This window comes from Pteropus alecto, unplaced genomic scaffold (genome assembly GCF_000325575.1).
Source record: "Pteropus alecto unplaced genomic scaffold, ASM32557v1 scaffold86, whole genome shotgun sequence".
Classification (NCBI taxonomy): Eukaryota; Metazoa; Chordata; class Mammalia; order Chiroptera; family Pteropodidae; genus Pteropus; species Pteropus alecto.
In genome coordinates, this window is record NW_006442109.1 from 7,144,366 (window position 1) to 7,149,898 (window position 5,533).

The window sequence follows — 5,533 nt, forward strand, 5'->3', positions numbered from 1 at the left end:
ATATAACTACGTGTGTTCACCTCTCATAGTTAGATATTTCCTTCTGTCACCACAAATTTGATCCAGGAGCCATCTAACCAGAATTGTCAGGCAAATGTGCACTTTCTGACCTACAGATTTTTTTTTTAAAGCACATACACATATATACAGGTCATTTTATTTGAATTCCATCTAAGTCTGGGCTAGTTGTCAAGAACTCTGTGCAAATTTCATGACTAACTGTACCTTTACAATAAAACTGTTAAGCAAGATTCTCTAAAAAAGCTCTGTAAGTCACCCTTACAGGTCTCAAACGACACTGTTGCAGAGTTCTAGCTTTGGGACTTCAAATTCCAGTATGTACGTTAGAGGCTAAACTTGAAGTTAACCTTCTCCACAACAGCTTTTCAAAGCACAAAGTGAAGCAGAACACACTTCTCGGCATTACTTGACTCTGCCTAACATTCAGGCAAGGCTTTAATACGTATCTAATAATGCAGTATCACCAAAGCAGATCACCAAGGAGAGGGAAGCCAAAACCACGCAGTCTTCAGCGGCGTCCACGCTCAACCTGGGGACATTCGCCTCCTAAAAACCCCAGTCTACATCCCCCATCTAAGGTGCTGCCACTCTTGCTCCCAGAGTGGAGAGACCAGTACGCCCTCACAGGGATCCTGGGGCAGAGAAAAGAAAACCGCAGAACAAACCCACAATTTTTTTTTTTTCAACTAGGCAACAACACGGATCAACTCTCCAACTAAGTATCTCACCTAGACGGAAAAGACCTGTTCCAGGATGCTGACCAGTCACAGACTGTCCACTGGGCCGACTCAGGATGCCACTAGAGCCCCTCCCGCTCGCAGCCAACCCAGCGCCCGCTGAGCCGCGCCCTCGGTTCAAGACCACCCGGGGACCCACTAACGCGCTCTGTCGCCCCGGAAAAGATTGGAGACCATGCCAAGTTACCGCCCCCCTCTGGGCAAAGCAAAAATCCCAGTAAAGACGCTGGTCTCCGCGGTAAACCCTTCCGCCCCAAGCAGCCCACCAAGGCGCCCGGCCCAGCCCCTGCGGGACGCAGATACATCGCCTCTATTCTGGAGACCCCGATACACAGACCCTTGTCCCCGTAACCCTAATATACTGCTTCTTCATTCCAGAAATGCGAAACATACGCCCACTCCCGCTCAAAGCCCCTACACCGGACCCCAATAATCTGCCCCTTCAGAGACCTAGGACCTTGCTAAACTGAATCTTCTGCCCCTAAAAAGCCGAAGACCCGGATAAAGGGACCCCTTGTCCCGGAACCCCGCTACACTACGTCAAGGAACCTCAGAACCCCGAAAAATCTCCCTGGACCCCGAAGACTCGGCACCCTCTACGCCACCACCTACCCACATCCCAAGCCAGAACTGCCCTGGGACCCCCAATAAACCGCCTGCACACCCGGAAGAGCCTAGGCACCCCGCTACACCGCCCCTGGGCGCACACACAGGATCCCACCACACCGCCTCCTCGCTCCTCGCACTCCCGAACCCCGCCAAGCCTTGCGCCCACCAGGCAGCGCCGCGCTGCCCCGGGAGCCGCCCCCGGAGCCGCCCCCGTCTGGAGCACGCCTGCCCCGGCTGCTCAGTGTCCCCGCTCCCCGACTACTCCTCAGCGGAGACGCGCTCCAGGCTTCCTTACCTGGACAGCGTCGGAGGGCGAGCGGACTGGGGAGCCCTAAGGAAGAGAAAGAGGCGACAGAGAAGGAGCGGCCCAGGCCTGCGGCTGCAGCAGCTCCAACCTCTCCGCGAGGAAGCGCTTGTGTGAGGTGAGCCCTCCCGCTCCGCGCGCAGCCAGGAGACTCAGCCACAGCCGAGTCCGCTGTTCTTCCCGCGAGATCCCAGCCACAGTGAGGGGCGGGGCCACGGTGAGAGGCGGGAGCGGCAGCTCGAGTGACAGCCTTAAGAGCCTGTTGGCGAAGGAGCAGAAGGCGGGACTCTGAGGCTATTATGACCAATTATAAAATAGGAAAGGTGATTCGCCCCGCCCACCGCCTCTTGCTCTCCCCGGCCCCTCATAAATAAACTGGGGGAAAAGGTAGCAATACCCTTAAATAGTCAGAGGAAGTGGATATTTGCGGAAAGGTAACTTGGATAGCGAGGCTTGGCTTGTGTCTGGACCTGCCTAACCTTCATAGATAACACCTTGTTTAGGGAAGAAGCTGGTCTTCACAAGTGTGTAGGCAGAGGCGCTGTTACCCTTGGTTACAGCGTGGCCTGAAGTGTGCAAAGGTTCACATCTTCCTGATTGAAGGCGCAACCCTCCTCGGTTACCCGAGTCTAAACTACCTTTCCTCCATCTCAGCCTCTCCTCCCTCTCCACCTCAAATGGGGTGCCATTGTTGAGATGCCTGTGTTTTCCAAAACCCAACTAGAGACAGCTGGTCTGACAAAGGACTTTCTTCTGATTCGCGCATTTATTTCTATTTAAAGCCTTCTAGAAAAGTAAAAAGTAAATCTCACTTGAGTCACCAATATAGCTAATTCCAAAATTACATGAAAAGCTGTATTTCTGTTGACCTCAGTGTCTGTCACACACAGAACATTGAATAAATGTGAAAGTAGTGAATTAAGAATGTGAAATTTAAATATATAAAATCTGGACCTGCCCCAGAAAATTCAGGTTCTCCCAGCCTAACCTCTACAATGACAGCCACTCTCTTCACCCTTAAATCCAGTTTCTTCATTATTATGCCTATCCTGTAGCCTTCATTCATCTCCTCCTCATTTCCTTACCTACAACAGCAAGAAGTGCCCTTTCTCCTCATCAAGGTTAACCTCTGCACTTGTGCTCTGGATCTCAGCCATTTCCAGATTTTGTTTAATTAACTATCTTTTCTTTCCCCATTATCAATTTCCCCCATCTAATTTAGTTCTTTTCTCCCACAAACACACTCAATCTCCCCATCTTTTGAACAGAACAAAACCACCCTACCTCTTCTACCCTCTCAAGCTATTATATCTCCATTCTTCTCAGAATCATACTTCTTGAGAAACATTAAAGTGAATCTAATGTCTCTACTTTTCAATCTCTATTTTTCTCATGATAATGTTGCTTTTGCCCACACAATCTGTTTTTCCCTCAATGGTCACAAAAGACCTCTTTCCTAATAGACAAATGGTCTATTGGGAGGCATCTTTCCCAATGACCAATCTGGCTTTTGACAATGCTGACCAATGTCCTCCATTGGTACCTCCCTAACCACATTCTTCTGATTCTCTCACTACTCTCCTGGAATTTCTTTTCTTTTTTTCTTTTTTCGTTTGTCTCCTTTCCTGGTTTGAAAATGGTTGCATATTGATGTCTCCTTATCTTATAACCGCACCTTGTATGTAATAAGAAACATGACAATACATGGTTGTACACTTTCAGTGCCAATAAGTGACTCAGACAAGAGCTATTAGAACAGTCCAAGGTAAAGAGGCATGACTTGGGGCTAGATCTTAAAACAGTAGTGTGCCCCATCCAAATGAAGGGCGGAAACAGGGGCCTTTCGGAGAAAAATAGGGTGAACCTGAGCACTAAGAAAATGATGTGGGCAGTGCCTGGCTATGTTAGGTCATTTCGGTGGATGGGAGATTACTGCAGAAGAGCCAATAGTAAAAGGCCTTAAAAACCAAGGCAAGCTGCATCGGCTTGCTTCTGTATCAAATGGGGAACCATAACCAACCATAACAGTTGTAGGGCTCACAAAAAGGCTACACTTGGAGGCCCACATATCAAATGTCTAAATATGTAAAAGTTATAAAACAAGCCAACAATCTGTGAAATTAAAAAATTGGAAGACCAGGTTTGCACTTAGAATTCTGGGACTTCTCAGAATTCCCTGCTGGAACAGGGAGAGCTGGTCCCCACACAGAGCAATCTTCCCTCCTTTGCTTCCTACAGACAGTTCGGCCCCATACTGCAATGTACTGGGCACTTGAGCCTACATGTCCAGGCTTTATTCCCACTTTTCCCTCTACAAAACTGTCATTTCTTGGCTACTCCACCAGCCCAAAAGTAATATCTCATGATCTAGAGGAGACATACGCATAGGCCCTGGATACAGGTTCAGGATTAGAAAGGGAATTCTGGCTTCTGGGTACCTGGAGGTTTTAAGGGGTAAAATCAGCTCCAGGCTGGCACATTCCTTTGGCTTGGTGGGCTCCTGCTCAGTATGAAGGAGTGCAGCTGGAGAAGGTCCCCTTACAGGTAGTTTCCTCCCTCCTGCTGCTATAGGTGTTAGCAGAAGAGCCTCAGAATTTCTTTAGTAGAGTAATGACATATGCAGTAGATCTGTTTCTTGAAGTATAAATCTGTGTGTTTTCTGTTTCCCATCCCCTCTGCTCTTGCACTGGTATCTTAATGGCAGGAATGTACTGGAAAGAAACTTTATTCTTCACTCTACTCTCTCCAATGCCTGCTTTCATAAATTTTTCAATTCTATGATTCCCTTATTAGTGTGTCAGAAACCCAGGTGTCTTTAAATGTAAGAAAAAGGAAAAGTTATGAAGTGCTCTTAATCTGGACTAAAGCTTGGAACACTAACATTTGACTTCTAAATTAAAATGCTTTGAAAAAATAATAAAATAAAATAAAATGCTTTGGAAGTAGAAGCTCTAGAAGAGGCCCTATGTGAAGGGTACACAGGCAGGTTGAGCACTGAAAAGGCAGTAAGCCACCACAGATGGGAGCACCCCTCTCACCATCTGTCTTTATGGCACGATGCTTCACTCTGTGGCCTGACAGTCACACTCTGTTCTCACAACCTCTCCACCTGGTACCAAGTGCTCCCTTCCTTGCATTGTGTGCTAAGAGCCAGAACTACCATGGTTTCTATTTTCAAGATCCAAGCCTGGAATTTTGCCCACGGATCCTGCGTATCTCTCAGGGGTGCTGTGGATGATTTCAGCGGGAGGCTTTGGCACTTGCTTGATCCCAAGACTGGATTCTTCTCATAGCCTCACTCTCACCATCTGTGGCTGGTCTTTGCCAACCAGCAGCAGAACAGAAACAGCTAACTTCTTACTCTGGTCTTACCGTCTACTGTCTATGTCTGACCAATTAGTCCAGGTGAATACAACCAAACGCACCTATCCCTGTTCAACACACATCTTTACTGCTGTCCTACTCTCTGCACATGCCCTGGGAAGAGCTCCCTCCTGACCACTGCATATTCACAGGGGGCACAGAAGACAATATTATTTGAAAAGCTGAAAGAAATCTGGCTTTCTCAGACCCAACCTCCACTCCATCCTTTTAGAGTTTTGGGGGAGCACCTATTTGGTTAGGTTGGAAGGCTGAAATTCTGTATGAATCACCCCAAGACTGAGGGAGCAGTGTTCACCTGTCCATTTGCTGATCACAAACCTCTGATTTGGGTTGTTTTTTTTTGTTTTTTTTGTTTTTTTTTTTGCAAATACCCAGTAACATAGGGGTGACATCAAGAGAGTTGTAGTGGTTTAAATTATGTCCATAAATTCTTTGATATACTTTCTTTCAAGAGGTAGAGTTTAATTACCCTCACCCT

At 47.5% G+C, this 5,533-nt stretch overlaps 1 protein-coding gene across 2 annotated transcripts in view; it reads right to left on the reverse strand.

Annotated features, from left to right (window-relative positions):
- GLCE (glucuronic acid epimerase) overlaps positions 1-1,870 on the reverse strand; it is an 87,424-nt gene extending 85,554 nt beyond the window's left edge. For both annotated transcript variants that reach the window (XM_015596088.2, XM_006920214.3), the window contains exon 1: positions 1,663-1,870. The gene's annotated coding sequence lies outside the window, so the exon portion shown is untranslated. The remainder of the gene's footprint in view (positions 1-1,662) is intronic.
- Between the last annotated feature and the right edge of the window lie 3,663 nt (positions 1,871-5,533).